This window comes from Lissotriton vulgaris, chromosome 3_1 (assembly GCF_964263255.1).
Source record: "Lissotriton vulgaris chromosome 3_1, aLisVul1.2, whole genome shotgun sequence".
Classification (NCBI taxonomy): domain Eukaryota; kingdom Metazoa; phylum Chordata; class Amphibia; order Caudata; family Salamandridae; genus Lissotriton; species Lissotriton vulgaris.
In genome coordinates, this window is record NC_141689.1 from 1,368,960,934 (window position 1) to 1,368,979,318 (window position 18,385).

The window sequence follows — 18,385 nt, forward strand, 5'->3', positions numbered from 1 at the left end:
CCGGCAGGGAAGCCGCGGAGGTATAGACCGCCTCAAAGTATTCTGCAAACGACCCGACAATGGCGGCCGGGTCCGTCAAGACCAGACCATCCTCGCCCAGTAATTCTGGGACAACACGAGATGCAAGGTCCCTCCTATCCAGCCACGCCAAAAGCTTGCCGGCCTTGTCCCCAGAATCATAAATCCTGCCCTGCTGTTCCCTGCTCAGCACCTTCGCAGCGTCGGTGGCAGTGTTCCTAAGTTCCGTTTGCTTCAGGGATAGGGCATGGAGCAGGTCCGGAGTCGGCCCCAAGGCCAGCTGGGAATTCAAGTCAGAGATCTCAGACTCCAGCCGTGCCATGTCCTCATCCCGCCGCCTACGCACCTCCGCAATCAAGGAGAATGCCTCACCGCGGAGCACAGTTTTAAAGGCCTCCCAGAGGGAGATAGCCGAGTCAACAGAACCGGAGTTTTCGGAAAAGTACCTCACTATAGATTTAGCCGGGAGGTCACGAGTCTTTGGATTTCGAAAATACCAAGGATTAATGGGGGCCACCCTCGACGTCGCGATAACTTGGAAGTCAAAGGACACCCAAACCGGGGAATGATCCGAGATGCCCCTGGCCATCAGGCGGGCGGTGGAAACCGACTGCGCCTGGGCCGCAGGAGTAAGAACATAATCAATACGAGACAAACTACCATGGGCACCCGACAGGAACGTATACTGTCGCAAGGCGGGATGTAGTAGGCGCCAGCAGTCCACCAACCCCATGGAACCTAGGAAGTCCGGAAGCCAGGACTGTGATGCGCGTAGGTCTCTGGATGGGAAGCGATCCAAGTCTCCCGACACCACCGAATTAAAGTCCCCCCCCAGAATCAACAGGCCCTCAGGAAGATTCAAAATGGCGCTACCCAGATCTTGAAAGGTGGTCGCTTGCAGCCCCGGGGGGACGTAGACCGAAACCAAAACCAGGGTACGTCCCTCCCATTTACCCACCACCGCCACATATCGGCCCCTCTCGTCAACAAGTGTGGACTCCACCTCCAGTGGAAGAGACATGCGCACCATGATACCCACGCCCCTGGAGCCCGTAGAGAACCCCGAGTGGGCCACCATCTTGAAACCCTTCCTGTTCAATGCCCTACACGTATTTCCCACAAGATGGGTTTCTTGTAGGAGAACAACATCTGGCGAGCAGCGTTTAAGCAGCTGCAGTACAACACTTCGTTTTATCCGATCCCCCAACCCATTCACGTTCCAGCTCAACAAATTCAGAGATTTACCCCCCATCGTCTAGGACGCTGCACCCCATCAACCCCACCCGCAATAGTGCCCGCAGAACAAACATAACAGACCAATGGGACCCCAGTCTAAACAAAGAAAGAAGCAGAAAGGAATACAGAAAAAACACACCCCAACAACCCCCCACCCTGCACCCCTGCATTTGACTAATAGCCACCCCAACTAGCAGTGTGCCTGTCGCCCCTTAACTAAGCTACAAAAAGCCCCCTCAGAGGAGAAAGGAGGCATCCTATCCCCCCCGTCACCCTCCATATGAATATCAGAGATAATCAAAAATTAAGCAACAATGTCTGCAGTCGATGTCACTCGCAGCTACCCCCCCCCAGAAAGTCAGAAATCTCGTCGGTCATTCCTGGGAACCTGCTCCTCCGGTGGTCTGCTCCGCCTGGTCCTCCGGGTCAGTCCGTTGTTGGGATAAAGTGTCCAGCCAGTCCCCTGCCGCATCCGGGAAATCGAAAAACAAAGTTCGATGGTTGTGCTCAATGCGAAGCTTGGCAGGATAGAGCATGGAGTAGCGCAACCCTAACTCCCTAAGTCTCCTCTTCACCCCAGCAAAGCTCTGGCGACGTTTCTGTACTGCTTGGGTAAAGTCGGGGAAGAAGTTAACATCTGAGTTCTGGAAACGCAGTGGGCCGGCAGTCCTCGATGCCTGCAGAATGGCGTCTCGGTCCCTATAGTTAAACAGCCTCGCAATGATGGGGCAAGGGGAAGCGCCCGACTTCGGTGGGCCGCCCGGTATTCTGTGCGCCCTCTCCACAGAGAAAAACTTGCTCAGACCCCCGGGGGCCCGATTCTTGACCACAAGTTCCTCAACGAAAAGTTCAGCTGAGTCCTCCTCTGCTTTTTCCGGTACACCAGTGATGCGAATGTTCTGGCGTCGCGCCCGGCCTTCGAACTCATCCAGCCGGCGAGCCATCAGTCCGTTAGCCATCTTCAAGTCGCGAACCTCAGTCTGCATATCAGACATGTCGTTGACTAGGCTTGATGTTTTAAGGTTCAGCGATTTCACCCGATCGTTAGTTTTCCCAAGATCGGCCCTGATGAGATTGAGGTCGATCTTGAGGGTGTCCACCTTGCCGGACAGTGCCTCATGAAGGGTGTGCATCTCCGTCTTCACCCCAGCAATCGCGCCCATCACGTCCCTGAGTGTGATTTCAGAGTCGTCCGGGGACTCATCCCTTATGGGATCTTTAGTTCGACCCGCCAGTCCCGGTGACCCCTTAGATTGCGAGAACCGCTCCGGAATGGTAGATTGGGACTGGTTTGGTTTTCTACTGACTCTCGGAGGCTTGCCTCTGTCTGGGTCCCCTCTGCCTGCCATGTTGGCACACCAGGGCAGGATAGTCCCAGGGGGTGAAGAAGACGTGAAGCCCACCCACAGTCGGCCCGACAGGGTCTCGATGTCCACAAAAGGGAGTACTCAGCGCAGAGCTTAGAATCCTGGCACCCCAGCCGGGTCAAGGAGGCTGAGACAAAGTGTTCCGTGAAGAGTCGCCGCTTGTACCCCTCGACGTCCGCCAGCGACGCAGGCGGGGCCACCAAAGTATCGACGAGCCAACTAAGTCCAGGAAAGTCGGATTTTCATTCTGAAAACGGGCGCCGCTTGCGCACCGACTCAGCAATAGTTTCCCACTATCGTGGGACAGGATAGGTGGCAGGATATTTGCGGAGGATCGGGAGGTCTTCGGAGCTCCGAGCTCACGCGGCCATCTTGGTTGCCCGCGAAGCTCCTCCCCCTTTTTTTTTTTATTTAAAATTTTATTGGCACACACCATACAGAAAATAGCATTTGTATAAACAGAGATCACAATGCAAAATTTAAACAAAATAATTACTGTAAGAGATACTTTAAACAAACGCATATAAAGGTGGAAAACAAAAAAACCCTACATATTATTGACCAAGGCATACACTTACTCTCTCTTTCCAGCAATATACAGGTTCCCATATTTTCAAACCCCGTTTCCTTGCTCTTTTACCCTTCCTAGCATATATACCTTTTTCAAGGTTAAATATCCCCAATAATAAAGCAATCCATTGTTGTGTTGTGGGAGGGATAGGGTCCCGCCATGCTCTAGCAATTAATAATCTATACACTGCCATCGCTAAGAATACAAATTCAGTATTGTCACCCCTATATCCCCTAACCCCTAGCATAATAACAGTTGGTGTTAGAGTCACATTTAAACCAAGGGTATGCCTCATAAATTCTTCAATACTCTTTCGTAGATTATCTAATTGGGGACAAAGTGCAAAAATGTGGATACTATCTGCTGCCGGAGCGTTGCAGCGAAAACAAGTTGTCCCTGTAATCGCACCCCACTGTGCAATGCGGTCCGGTGTGTGATAAAGTTGATATAAAGTTTTAAAATGCTGCGATTGAAGAGGGGCAGAACACAAAACAGAACATCCTAACTCCAATGAATCCAAAAAACATTGATTCTGTACCCCTAATTTTCCTGCCCATTTGTCCCCAAATTTCCCGGTATCATCTTTTTTTAATTCTGCTAAGCTAGCATAAAAGAATCGTATAGAACACTCTCCCCCCTGATCTAAGGATTCCATAAGATTACTCTTCCGAAATCCACATTCTCCTCCTTTTTTCTTACCCAAAAAACTCCTAATTTGCAAATACTTAAAAAAACTATTTCTTGTTATATCGTATTTTTCCATCAAATCTGAAAATTGCAAGATGTTCCCATCCATCCCCATCAAGTCCCCTATTTTTTTTAATACCTTTCACATCCCAGTCTGCCATTATAGAATCAGAAAAAATCAGGGGGGGTAGTGTCCTATTCCTATACATTCTAGTATACCTATTATATCTTCCCAATCCGCATTTCTTTGCTACTGCTATCCAGATGTTATATGCAGCTTTAACTGTTTTAAAACGTGTATGTTTATAGTAAAGAAAGTCAGCATGGTTTAGAAAAGCGTTTGCAGCATCTGCCCCCATTACGATAGAGTATACCATTGTCGAAAAGGATCTAACATTCAAATCTAGATTACCTGCACCCAACAAGCCCTGAGTGAATTTTAGTACAGATGCCCAGTAGTATAACCTGAAGTCCGGAACCCCCCACCCTCCACTAGCCCTTGGCAAAGTCATAAACTTGTAAGCCCTTCTAGTCTTCCCATATGACCATATAAATTTATTTAATATTGATTCCAGCTTATTAAACCAAATTGATTCAAACAAAAGAGGAATGGTGCGGAAGAAATAAAGGAATTTAGGGAGAATAATCATTTTTATCACATTTGTACGCCCAACTAACGTAAGCCTAAGCTTATTTATTCTGGCCAATTCTGCGCTTACGTCCTTAATTAAAGGGGAAACATTCCGTCCTACCACAGTGTCCAAGTTAGGTGAAATCTCAACTCCTAAATACACTGCTGCTGGAACCACCCGAATATCATTGTATTGAACCTTTGTATTTTTAATAATCTGTGTTTTTGCACTATTTAATTTGTACCCAGATATTCTGCCAAATTTACTGCCAAATTTACTAGCCTCCAACTCTACCTCCTCCATTGCTTTAGATGGATCTGGGGTGATTATGGCAACGTCATCTGCATACGCTAGTATATTAACATCTAGTCCATTTGAGATAAGAGGAGGGATATTCGGGTTAGACTTTAGATAACGCAAATACGGATCCATATATAATGCAAAAAGGAGGGGAGAACTAGGACAGCCCTGTCTAGTACCTCTTTTAATTTGTGCAGGTGCGGTTAAATCTCGATTTACTTTAATTCTAGCTGTAGGTGCCTTATATAAAACCTGGATTGCCCTAATATATTTATTGCCAAAGCCATATAGTTTCATTATTTCCCACAAATAAATCCATGCGACCCTATCAAAAGCCTTCTCGGCGTCTAGGAATAAGGCTGCCACAGGACCACCAGCGACCTCCATGGCATCAAAGCAAGTAATCACTGTTCTAACATGTGTAGTGGTGCCTTTCCCTGGAATAAATCCGTGTTGATCTGGTGAAACTAGTTTTTCTATAACGGTGGACAGCCTTGTTGCCAGAATTTTAGAGTATAATTTCACATCCGCATTCATAAGGGCGATTGGTCTATACGACCCTGGGGCTGTGGGTGGCTTGCCTTTTTTTAAAATGACAATAATCTCAGTGCCCCCCCAAGAATCTGGGACTGACACTTCCCGCTGCGCTTGTAGAAGGGTATCTAGTAACTCCAATCTTATAGAAGAAAAAAATGTTTTATAAAATTAAATTGGAATGAGGTCTGGTCCTGCGGCCTTAGAGGATGGGAGTTCTAATAATGCTATTGTAACTTCCTCTAACGTTATATCAGAATCCAGCTTAATCTGATCTTCCATTTCCAACATATCTAGCTGAATATTTCCCAAATAGTCTCTTATTTCATCTCTTATTTCATCACTGCCCACCCTGTTGTCAAAATCATATAAGTTCGTATAGTATTTCCAGAATTCATTCCTTATACCATTAGAATCTAATATCACATTCCCTAAATTATCTACCATATTTTTAATATCCCCAGCATTAGCTTTCTGCCTAGTTCTAACAGCAAGGATATGTCCCACCCTCTCACTGTATTCAAACACCTGTTCCTTTTTTGCGAAATAATTTGCAGCCGTTTTGCTCGTAACAGTTTCAGCCATATCACTCTTTAGGACCATTATTTCTAATATTTTTTGATCCAGTGGACTCCCAGATATAATGAGTCTACTAAGTTCTGCCTCTGCAGCCAGAAGTGAATTCATTTGATGTTCTGTCTTCTCTCTTTCGCTCTTCTGCCTAAATGTTGTAAAACTAATTGTCTCACCTCTTATCCCTGCTTTAAAGGCATCCCAGATGTTACCACTGCTTGAGCTACCCTTGTTATTAAGCCAGAACTCGGTTATCCACTTCTCCATATGTTTACAATAGCTCTCATCTTTTAACAACGCTCTTTCAAATGTCCATTTATAAGCTTTCCTAGTAATGCCATTGAGATTCAATGTCAGTAACAATGGGTTATGATCTGACATCAGACGTGGTAACTTTCTAATACATACATTGGATAGCAAAACATTAGAAATTAGGAAATAGTCTAATCTAACAGTAATTCTGTGGAGTGCTGAAAAAAAAGTATCCCCGTCACACATTGGATTTAAATTCGCCCATACATCTGATAACGCGTTATGCGCAGCCAAATCTACTATTGCCCTATGTACCCTCTTCTTGCGCCCAGTATAGCCGTAATCCCTTTGTAACTCTACACTAGCAGGGCGATTAATATTGAAATCCCCACAGCAAACGATAGGTTCCACCCAGGTTGTCAATTCCTGATCCAAAAATTCAAATATGTCTGGCTCATCACACGTTGAACCGTAGACCGATACCAGAGTAAATCTAGCTCCTCTGAACACTACTTCCACGATGACCCATCTTCCCCATGTGTCTACCTTATTCCTAATCACCGTGCATTCTCTCCCCCTACCCAAAATTGCCACCCCGTGTTTTTGAGGCTTGTTTAGTATACGCTAATACTTCAAAACCCAACTGCCCTAACAGAAAACCCTTGCCTCCCTCAACGTGGGTCTCCTGAAGACAAATCAAATCTGGATATAATGCCTTGCAAAAAGCAGAGACCCGTAATCTCTTCTGGAGGTCGTTAAGACCACACACATTCATTGAAATAATTCGGCAAGCCATTAAAAAACATCAAAAATCAGAACCATCTTTCTTTCCCAGTTCCCTTTTTCTTTCTTTCTTTCTTTCATTGTTCCACCTTATACTTAAAAGTAGTACCTGACTCTTGCTAGATCTCTGTATGTATGCTGCGTATGATGTGTGCCATTTTCTCCCCCCCCTTTCTGTCCTCCCCTGCCCCACCCCGAGCTACCCCTCCCCCACCCTCCCCTACAGGCAAATAGGTCACGCATGACCTATGTGTGATCACCAGGGAATCAGCGGTCGCCACTCCTCCCCACCTTCATACCACCTATATGTCAAATATCCAGCCTCATTATTCTAGATATCACTCCTTGTACCCCAAAACTTCAATCATGAAAGCCTTTGCTTTGATTTCAGAAAAAAAAAACTTAACCTGACTTTTGGTTACTACTTTCAAATTAGCAGGATATAATAGGTAAGCTTCTGAGCCCAGAGTCTGTATAATCGGTATCAATTGCCTCAATCTCCATCTACGCTCTACTGTAGCATGGCAAAAATCGGGCCTTGCAAAAAACGTGACATTGTTAAATGTCTTTCTTGACTCTGGTTTGGCCTTATCCAGGATCAACTGTCTCAGAAGAAAATTCCCAACAAAAATCAAAATTGTCCTCGGTTACCCCCCTTGGGCTCCATCCTGACCCCTTTTGAAAAACGGAACGCGATGGGCTCTTTGGATTTCATATTCCCATTGCCATGTTGTTAGTTCTGGGAAAGCACCTTTTAGCAAATTTACAACAAACATTCTAATGTCCCCCCCTTCCAGTCCTTCTTCTACTCCTAGCAATCTGATGTTATTTCGACGCTGTCTATTCTCAAAGTCCTCCGGTTTCCAGTTTACATCTTCAGCCACCTTCTGATGTTCTTCCTTATACGATTTCATCTCTCGCAAATCATCCTCCACTTTCCCAGTTCTTTCCTCCACGTGGGCCACCCTTTCAACCATCTCGTCCTGTCTTTGACTTATTTTCCTCAGTTTGTTCTGAACCTTTCTTGACTCATGCCTAGCCCTCCTACTTTCCCCTCTAGCCTCGGATTGCATTAATTTCAGAGTATTAAATAATAAATCCAAAGTAACTGGTTGTGTAGACTGCGAGGATCCCTGTTCTCCAATCATTGTAGCTGGGCTATCCTGCTCTACAAAGGAAAATGTGGTAGTAGAATAATCCCAGGCTAACTTCTTGGTAGGGTCAGTGGTACTACTTGCTGAAGAGGGTTTTCTTTTAGCTAAACGTTTTTTCTGAGTGAATTTCTGGACTGGAGAGCTGCTACCTGTGTCTCTCCCAGTTGACTCATCGGAGCTCTCTCCTGTAGGTAGCGACTGTGACTGGGAGTCTTCTTCAACCGAGTAAAACCTTTCTGCTGAGGCCGCCTCAGACATAATGTGTAAATCAATAGAGTTAGAGGCAGAAGCAGAAGCAGAAGATTCACCACCTGATTTAACTCCCTCGTTTTCCATATTTGAGTCCACTTCATTCGCCCATATTAAAGTATCAGCCACTCTTTCATTTATCACCATTTGCACTCGGGGCAGTACATGTATATCTAAGTCTGTTGTCAATCCTCTCACCAATCCTGTGATTGAATCAGTAGTTTGTATCTCAAGGTTCTCCTCATCCGGCAAATGTGTACCCAGAGCTCTATTGTCTATCAGCCCGCTAGAGACCTTGCACAGCGTAATTTGCTTTCCTGGTTGCATAGAGCTCAAAGATTGTGCAGAGTCAGAAACGGCCTCTGCTCTGTTCTCACCTGATGCAGCTCCTTCGGTCAACTCTCCTACAATGCTCCGCGTTACAGCGCTAACGGTGGTAGCAGGCATCGCCTCAGCCGGCTTCACCGCATCGGGTCTTTCACATTGTTGCTTAGCAACCTCCGTCCCAGCGCTGGCGCTGGCGCCCGCTTCAGCCTACTCTCCCAGTACCGGAGCCGAGCTATGGACTTCACTGACAAATTCCGTTTTCCCGCCAGCAGTTGTAACAGCAGACACCGGGAGGCCATCAGCCTTACACCCAAACTTGCCGCCGCCGCTGCTTCCGCTTGGATTCAAAGGTACGCTTGAAAAGCTCTCCGTAACTGAAGCTGTCGCATTGTGCTTTCTTTTGTTTTTTTATTGTTTCCTATCTCCTTCGCCGAGGCTGTAGCTGAATTATCACAGCCCGGCTTTTTCAGGGTTGATTTCTTGGAGCTAGTTCCGCTTTTCTGGGCAACATTCAGTGATACTTTTGTATCTGTCTTTGTTTCCGTTTTTGTATCAGTCTTGGCTTTCTCTTTGGATGTTTGACCTTTGTTAACGTCTGTTTCTGTAGGCTTTCCGCTTTTACTATCTTTGCCGTCTTTAGCCTCATTTACCCGCTGTAGCCTGGGCGGCATTCTGAACCAGGATCTCAAAATCAGCCTGGTGTTTGCTGTAAAATTCCTCCAGAAAATCAAAGCAGCTCGTTTAGTTGCGTTTAACTCTTTGAATGTGAATCCGCTTTTCCTGGGGTTGCTGTCACATTGAAGCTGTGTGGATTAACAAAAAGTATTCTTTTCCAAACCAGGCTCCACCATTAATTCAGCCATCCATCTATCCAGTGGTAGGGAGAAGTGAAGTGTGCGACTTACTCGCTGAAACCCTCAGCGGCCATCTTGCCCAATCCTAGTCTACATAGGCAATATGAATAAAAGCCGGTCCTCATCTGCGGTGGCAGTAGATGCAATGTCAATCTTTGTCCGTTCAGATCTCAGTAAATCCACAATGGACAAGCGATAGTGTCTATGCAAGTTGATTGATCCTCTAAAGGGAGTTGGGGCACAAGTCTTTCTGCAGGATAAGACAAGGTTCAAAATAATTCATAATGGACGATTCAGATGTGTTGCTTAATCTCTGAATTGCTTTTTCTTATCTATGTTTCACACAGTAAACTGTGTGGTCAGCGGGTGCTGGGGGATCTCTTGTGGTGGGTTCAAACTATCAAAATTTAAATGTAGTGCTTATATAGCGCACAAATCACCCCTGAAGGGGTCTCAAGGTGCTGTACACATACCGCTGTGGAACCCTTCCCTGTGAAGTGCCCACTCCTGGGCACCCCCAAGGTGAAGCCAGGCATCCTAGTGCTGTTGGGGCCGTTGTGGAGATTAAGCAAGCTATTGCCCAGAGTTGCAGAGTGGGACCCATCAGAATAGGCACCAAGGCGAGAATTATCAGGTCCGGGCAAACTGAGCCCAAGACCCGCTGAGGCGTGAATTGAACCCTGATCCGGGCCAGACCTCTGCATCAGGGTCTGCCGCTCTAACCATTGAGCCACACTTCTACACTCCAAAGGTGGGAAAGGGTTCCCTAGTCAGAAATGGGAGGACTCCTGCGAAAGGCAGGGAATGGTTCTGGGTTGGAGTGGTGTTTATTGCCAAGATATGTGGATACAAGCGTTGGCACTTGGCAGCTGGGGAGGTTCAAGGTGTAGAAAATCAGTTAGATTAATCAGAAGATGTACCACAAAGTGACAGAGGTGTACAAGGGCACTGTTTCAGAGGGCAGGTTAGGATGGTTTAGGATAGAGCCAATACTATGACAATTAGACTAAAGTGCATGTTTTGGAATGTATCTGGCCTGAATTCCTCCAATAAATAAGAATTGCTACGGGAGGAGTTTAAAATATATAAGCCACATATTATTGCGCTACCCAGACACATTTGGCTTATTTTATTTATTTTATAAAGTTTTATATAGCGCAAACTTGACCCAAGAGGGTATCAGAGCGCTTTACATTTATGATTGTTGCGTTACAAGTTACATCAGATACAAGAGCATAGTAAGGTACAGTACACATAAACAATGTTTCAATAATTCATAGGAGGGAGGGGAGGAAGGAGTAAAAGTGGGGGGCGAGGGGGAACAATGCCTAATGTCCGGCTGGGTAGGTGTGGTCAAGGGGGAAAACCAGGGCAAGACTCCTCATTAGCAGTCAAGCAGCTCCACTGGTCATCGGCCATGTTGCTCAGGTCTCAGCGTTCAGGAAAAAACTGTTTTTAGTTTATTAGAATTGCGAAGGTTATATAGCCCTATCTAGACCCGGAGGTATCAGAGCGCATAACCAGGGGAACGTTGCATTAGAAGGTACATCAAAAGAATTATAAAGAGCTGGCTAGACCCGTAGGTATCAGAGCGCTATAGCAGAGGAACATTGTGTTACAAATTACATCAGTTACAATAGCATAGTAAGGTACAGTAAACAAACAACACGGTTGCGAGAATTGATTGGAAAGGAGTGGAGGAAGGAGCCATAGCAGGGAGATGAGGAAGAACGGTGTCCAATGTCCGGAGAGACAAATAGAGAGGTAAAGGGGAGAGGTATAGTGAGAGGGGAGAGGTGGAGTGAGAAGGGAGAGGACAAGCGGGAATATGGAAAAGAGATAAAGGGAAAGTCAGCCCAAAGACCGAGTGGGTAGGTGACGGCCAAGAGATAATCCAAGGCCAGTCTCCTCTTTAGCTCTCTTGGAAGCTCCAATGGGCATCAGTCAGAAAATGGAAAGAAAGGAGACAGGGAAAAGGTCGAACAGCAGAAATACGCAGGGGGGAAGGGAGAAGGGGAGAAACAGTCTCCAGTGTCCGGCTGGGCAGGTGATGGTCAGGAGAAAAACCAAGGCCAATCTCCTCCATTAGCTGAACAGAGCAGCTCCACCGGACGTCGGACAAAATGCTCGATGTAGCGCTTGCTAGACCCGAAGGTATCGGAGTGCTTAACAAAAGGTTCCACAAAATTAAACAGTACATTAGAATCAGGTAACATCAGTTGCTAGAAAAACATTTCAAGAGCATAGATGCAAAGACGGGTAAGTGGGTAGGGAAGGTGGGGAAGGGGAATATAGCTTGGCTATAATCTGGTGATGCATACATCACAGACTTCTCCTATTTGAGGGGTTGTTATATTGGTGGTGAGGAGTTGAAGTGTAAGAATCTCAGGACTTCATCTGATCTAAGGGGAAGACAGGCGACTCAACATATGGTTTATGGCCAGAAATTTGTAATTTGTGCAATTTATTTATTGTGCAATTTATGGGGCAAATGTTGACGATCCTGACATGTTGAATGTGCTCTGTTTGGAATTATTGGATTGTCCTGGTGAAATGTTTATAATGGGAGACTTTAACTTCGAGGGGTTAAGACAAGGGCTTCTATTTTTTAACTCACTCGGTTACACAGGCTTTAGGATGCCCTGAGGGCACTGTATCCAACTCTACCAGGGTTTACATATTATTCATCTCCACACAAGCACTATACGTGGATCGATATGCTATATATTACATAGAGTATTCTTTGGGAAGTCAAGATGGAAGTACATCCTAAGGTTTCATCAGACCATAACCCTATTGTATTATGTATAAAGTTGTCAGGGAATGGGGCCGACGGCATCAGCTTTAGTTTCCTAGACATTTTCTCACTGATTTAGAATACTGTACGGTTATGGCAAGTTATCTCATAGGATTTCTGGAGGATAACCTGTGGACAGCGTCACCTTTGGGGGTGTGGGATACATTGAAAGCCTACATAAGGGGTATTACAGCACACTTTATTTATACACAAAATAGGTATATACAAAATAGTGCTAATCAGCCAGCCCAGGCAATTTGTCAACTGGAAGTATCCCATGCAGCGGCTATTAGGCCCGGACATCCTGATGAGCAAGCTCTACAAATCCAGCTTATTAATAGGCGATCTCAATGAATTCAAAATGTTAGGGAGAAAATTGTGGCTACTTACTCTAAAAATAAAGCTCTTCGGTATTATGAATGTGGGGATCAGGTCAGTCGGGTACTGGCTCATCAGATCTTGGATAGAGTGGCCCGGTGCCTAATCCAGGGCATCAAAGGAAGTGATGGTTGTACCCCCCTAAAACCATTGCTGAACAGTTCTCTCTATTTTATCAAGAACTATATAGACAACCTCACATTTTATGTATGTTGGAAGTAACTTCTTAAATCGAAGGTAGCAGGTTGCCAAAGGTAGAGGAATTGCAGGAAGCATTGCTACAGATGGATATTACTGCTGCCATTACAGCTCTGCCCTTGAGCAAAGTGGCAGGCCATGACTCAGTCCCCTTGGAATTGTATAAAAAATGTAAGGATATCGTATTTCCACCACTTCTATGGGTAATGCAGTACATGGATGAGGTTGGCAAAGTTTCGGACACCTGGAATATGACCAATATAACAATATTTGTTAAGAAGGGCAAACCATCAGAGGAGATGGATTCATATAGACACATCTTACTTATCAATGCTGGTGCTAAGATCTTTGCCAAAGTTTTAGCTATGTAGCTTGCCCCTCTTTTACCAGATTTAGTATCCAAAGCAGGATGGCTTTATTCCAGGCTGGGATACTACAAGTCATATTAACACTGCATTAGCTGCTTTCGATGTAGTGGAGAGAACTTGTGTAAAACTTGCTATGATTTTAGTAGATGCTTTGATCGTGTAGCTTGGGAATATCTATGGAATATAATGGGGCTTTTGCGTTTGGCAAATGATTTTGCAAATGGGTACAGGCCTTGTACAAGTCCCCCACTGCTAAGCTGGTATATGGGGCATATCTTCACCACCTTTTAAGATTCAGCGAGAGACTAGGCAGGGGTGCCCGCTCTACCCTCTGTTATTTGCACTGTATTTCGAGCCTTTCCTGCAATCACTGCAGAAGAATGCTGGGATTAGGCATATGGGGCCCGATGTAGGTAAATTTATAGTTACCACTTCATAAATACAGAATCATACCGATTCGGTATTTATGAAGTGGTAAATTAGAGGGGGGGGAGATGTAGGTATTACAGATTCGGTAAATACTGAATCTGTAAGATTCGGTATTTACCGATTCTGTAAATACCGAATCCGTATCCCCCATTGATTCCTATGGGCCTTGAAGCCCATAGGAATCAATGGGCATTACCGATTCGGTATTTACCGAATCGGTAAATACCGATTCCAGCAAGGGTGCAGGGGGTGTCACTTTGACACCCTCTAGCACCCCCAATACTGGCTTGTGTGCCATGTGGCACACAGACATGCCCTAAGGGCATGTCTGTCTGTCACATGGCATAGGTGTGCATGCACACATGTGCATGCACACCTGGATTCGGTATTTTAACACCCAATTAGATTGGGTGTTAAAATACCGAATCTGAAAGGCCTGTGGGACTCAGAAGAGTCCCACCTACATCTGGAAGATACCGAATCGGTAAAAATACCGATTCGGTATTTTACAGATTCTGTAAATTTACCGATTCGGTAAATATACCGAATAGGTAAATACTGGCCCCCTACATCTCAAAGTGGCAAATACCGGTCGGAAACGGCCGATTTCGGCCGTTTCCGACCGGAATTTGCCACCTACATCGGGCCCATGGTCTTCAATTAATGCAAATTGAACGGCAGTGCATATGCCGATGATGTGGCAATATTTTCTGATGAATCCCCGACTGCTATGAACTATATAATAGAGGAGGCTGAGAAATTTGGGTCTGTCTCTGGTTATAAACTATACATAGCTGCTGGTGAACCATGAGCCAGTCACCCCAATAGTGAGAGTAGTAACTACAGCTACTTATCTGGGAGTAAAATTGAGTGCTACTACCTACAAAAACTATTAAGTTCAGTCTGTTATTTCAAAATAGCAGTTCTGGATGAGCAATATAGGTTGCTGCTATGTTATAAAAAAGAATATTCTTCCAAGATTTTTTGATTTTTTTCAGGCTTAAGGGTTCTAAATGTGTTTTTAAGACGGTAAAAAGGGCTTTAAGTAGTTTTATTTGGGGGTATAGGTGGGCAACGCGTTCTGTATGTTTATTCAAATTACCGAATCGTCAAGGAAGGCTGCAATTTCCAGATTTTAAGTTATATTTTTGGGCAGCTTTTCCTGGCTGTCTGCCCAGTTTGCTTGCTCCAGTAGAACCAGACTCATCTGCATTTTGCTACTATTTGGCATTAGGGTCCGAGAGCAGGCTCTTTTTCTACAGAATAACTGACCCCAATTATTACTGTAGGTAAGGTTTAAGTTTGTTAGGGACACCGCAACTATTTGGCAAGAAAATTGTGCCAAATACAGTATAAGGTTCATTCAAGGGAATACACTGCTCTTGGACAACCCCGCGTTTCTTGGGTTGTTTCATGATTCTGCGTGTAAAGTATGGCAGAGATCTGGTCTACTGACAGAAGGGCAGCTATTTTGATGTGAATGGTTTTTGCACTTTTCCGAGTTACAAACTGAGGGCCATATATCAAGAAAGGTGCGGTACATTTTCGCCGCTTTTATCGACAGGAAACTACCACTAAAGCGGCGATAATGGGCTTGATAATATGCCCTTGTGATTTCCCATAGAAGCCCAGGTTAACACCAGAACCTGGGCTTCTATGGGAATTCACAAGGGCATATTATCAAGCCCATTATCGCCGCTTTAACAGCAGTTTCCTGCCGATAAAAGCGGCGATAATGTACCGCCCTTTCTTGATAATATGGCCCTGAGTTTTACCTCACACACTATCACTTTTTTTAAATATTTACAGCTGAGGGACTACTTTTACACTGAAGCCAAGGTGACAATTGATTTGAAAGCCGCAGTTATTTTATCGAACAGCCTTAAAGCTAGTCGGAAATCATTGATTATTGTTACCTACCAAAGGTTTTGTGATCATAGGAGTGATGGCAGCCTTCGCCTAGCAGCTAAATGGAGCAAAGTGCTCGCTCAGGAGGTGTTACCATCGGAAATATATCGGGCTTTATAGACAGTTGAAGGCGCTGTGCATTCTGTTAAGCTAAAATTACAGCAATTTAGGAATGCTTGCATGGTATACTACACACCAGAAAAAGTCATGATATGGTGTGAAAACATTTACACTGACAAAACTAACTGTCCCAAGTCTAGATGTCAAACAGCAGACATTCTTCGTTATATACGTGCCCTCACCCTGAAGGTATTCTGGGAAGAAGTGTTTCAATTAGCTACTTCAAGTTTAGGATATGAACTCCATTTAACTCCTACGGAAATAATGTTGGTGGAACAGAATTAAGTTTCACATCGGGCTAAGAAAGTTGCTGGCTATACTTATAGGGGCATATTATCAAGGACAGGCGATACATTATCGCCGCTTTTATCGGCAGGAAACTACCGATAAAGCGGCGATAATGGCCTTGATGAAATGCTCTATGAATTCCAATCAAAGTCCATGTTAGATGTGTTCACATCTAACATGGGCTTCGATTGGAATTCATAGAGCATATTATCAAGGCCATTATCGCCGCTTTATCGGCAGTTTCCTGTCGATAAAAGCGGCGATAATGTATCGCCTGTCCTTGATAATATGCCCCATAGTTTCTGAAAGTCTATGTACTGCGAGATCCTTGGTCTCAGTTGCCCCCTCGCGGGCTGCAGAGTGATGGGTAGCCATCTGGTACATGATTCAGAACAGGCTTTGGCCAGAGTAAGGATAGCTCGGTCCTTTAGGAGGTTTGACAGAATAGGTTTTGCAGTTTTATTGGTATCTGTGATTTTCTGTACTTTTTATTCCCTTCTACCTGCTCATCTGTTACACTAGCTTTGTTGGATGATAATAATGATTGTTTACAATTATACGTGCCCATTGGATCGCCAATGGGGTATGTGATCTGAATAATTTTGACTTAATAAGAATATTTAAAAAAATAAAAACTAAAAGCTTTGAGAAGATTCTCAATGTTCTACGGAGGAAAAGCAATTTATCAATCCTTGGTGGCTCTGACAGCAAAATTCACTCCCCTCCTACTATATGCATTCAACGTATTGAATCAGACAATATTAATGCAACTGGACAAATCTCATGCAAAATATCCGACAGCTCCTTAACATGCAAAGTCCATTGCAAAATAAGGCTAGAGCTAAATATAAAACCCCTGCTCAGCCTTCATAGCGCTTCAATAGAGAATCACATTTGATTGTGCTAATGTTAACTGACTCACGTTAAAAGAATTGATCTTGAGGGACTTGAAACAATTTAAGCATAAAAATGTTCCATTTAATCTTGAGGATATTAATAAAGTAATTAAACACCATATTTTTTCAGACTTTGAAATGCTGACATCCACGTCTACAAAAGAACAGAATGTAGTATTGTGGGATGTAGTCTAGTGGTTGGAGGTTGGAGTCAGAGGGAGGAGCAGGAACAGGAGGAGCCGGAGAACAGGAACCAGGGGCAGTTAGAGCAGGGACAGGATTGAGGTAGGACGCAGGAATAAAGCTCCTATGAAAGAGATATAAGTGTCTGTCATTATTAGTAGCAGGATGCTACAGCTGGCGACGAGGGTGGGATCGGGCACATCGTGCACACCACACCGATCTCGTGACACTGTGTGATCCTGTCCCAGGTGGCGCTGATGAGGAGTTTTGCCATCGCGACCATCGAGAAAAAAAAAGTAACATTGCGGCGAGGAGTGAGCCGCCGGAAACATTGCCTGCCTGCCTGCCTGAAGCTCCGTGGACGAGAAGGCTGCGTGGAGCATGCTGCTCGGCGAGTGAATCGCTGGAAGAATCAGCGAGCGCAATCGCGCGCCAAAACGGACTTAAAAAACTCACCCCTGAAGCGTGAGTCCGAGGGAGGGGAACGCGACGTCGAGAGCCCACCCCGATCTTTCCCCGTGGTGTCCGTCGCTGGAGTGGAGACGGTGGATGTCTCATCATGCAGCAGTGAGCCCCTGCACCCGGTGAGTGGGGCCCAAGCTAGAGAACGCTGGATCTGCCCCGGCGGGAAAAGCGCGACCGAGCGCTAGGACCGGGTGCTCACCCCGGATGCGTGAGGAGTGGTGGGGCAGCTGAAGAAACGGAGGTCGGGAGCTCACCCGGATCCTACCTGCCACGCTGATGCCCAGATGTGTGTCTGGAAGTGCTGTCCGCCTGAAAATCGGCTGCCGGTGAGTGCCGAGTGAAGAGACGTGAGTCTGGAGGCTTGAATGAGACTGAGATCTCGTGGGAAACGAGATTCCCATAGCGGCGGCCATCTTTGAGTCAGGCGGATTTCAAGGACATACCCTGTGTGATTCATAGGCGGCCATCTTAGAGTCAGGCAACAGCCAGAAAGTGAACAAGCATTGGCAAAAAGTAAACAAACATTGGCAAGAACAAAGAAACAAACATTGGTAAAAGGAAGTCAACAAGCATTGGTGCCTGCAAAGACAAGTATTGGCTAAGAGTAAACAAACATTGGTGCATGCAAATAAACAAGCAGTGATACATGCAATTAGACAAACATTGATACATGCAAATCAACAAGCATTGGTGCATGCAAAGACAAGTATTGGCTAAGAGTAAACAAGCATTGGTACATGCAAATAAACAAGCAGTGATACATGCAATTAGACAAACATTGATACATGCAAATCAACAAGCATTGGTACGTGCAAAGA

At 45.1% G+C, this 18,385-nt stretch overlaps 1 protein-coding gene across 1 annotated transcript in view; it reads left to right on the forward strand.

The window, feature by feature from the left end:
- The window catches only part of LOC147727913 (coiled-coil domain-containing protein 17-like), a 751,707-nt gene that overhangs the window by 625,372 nt on the left and 107,950 nt on the right, over nt 1-18,385 (forward strand). The window lies entirely within an intron of this gene.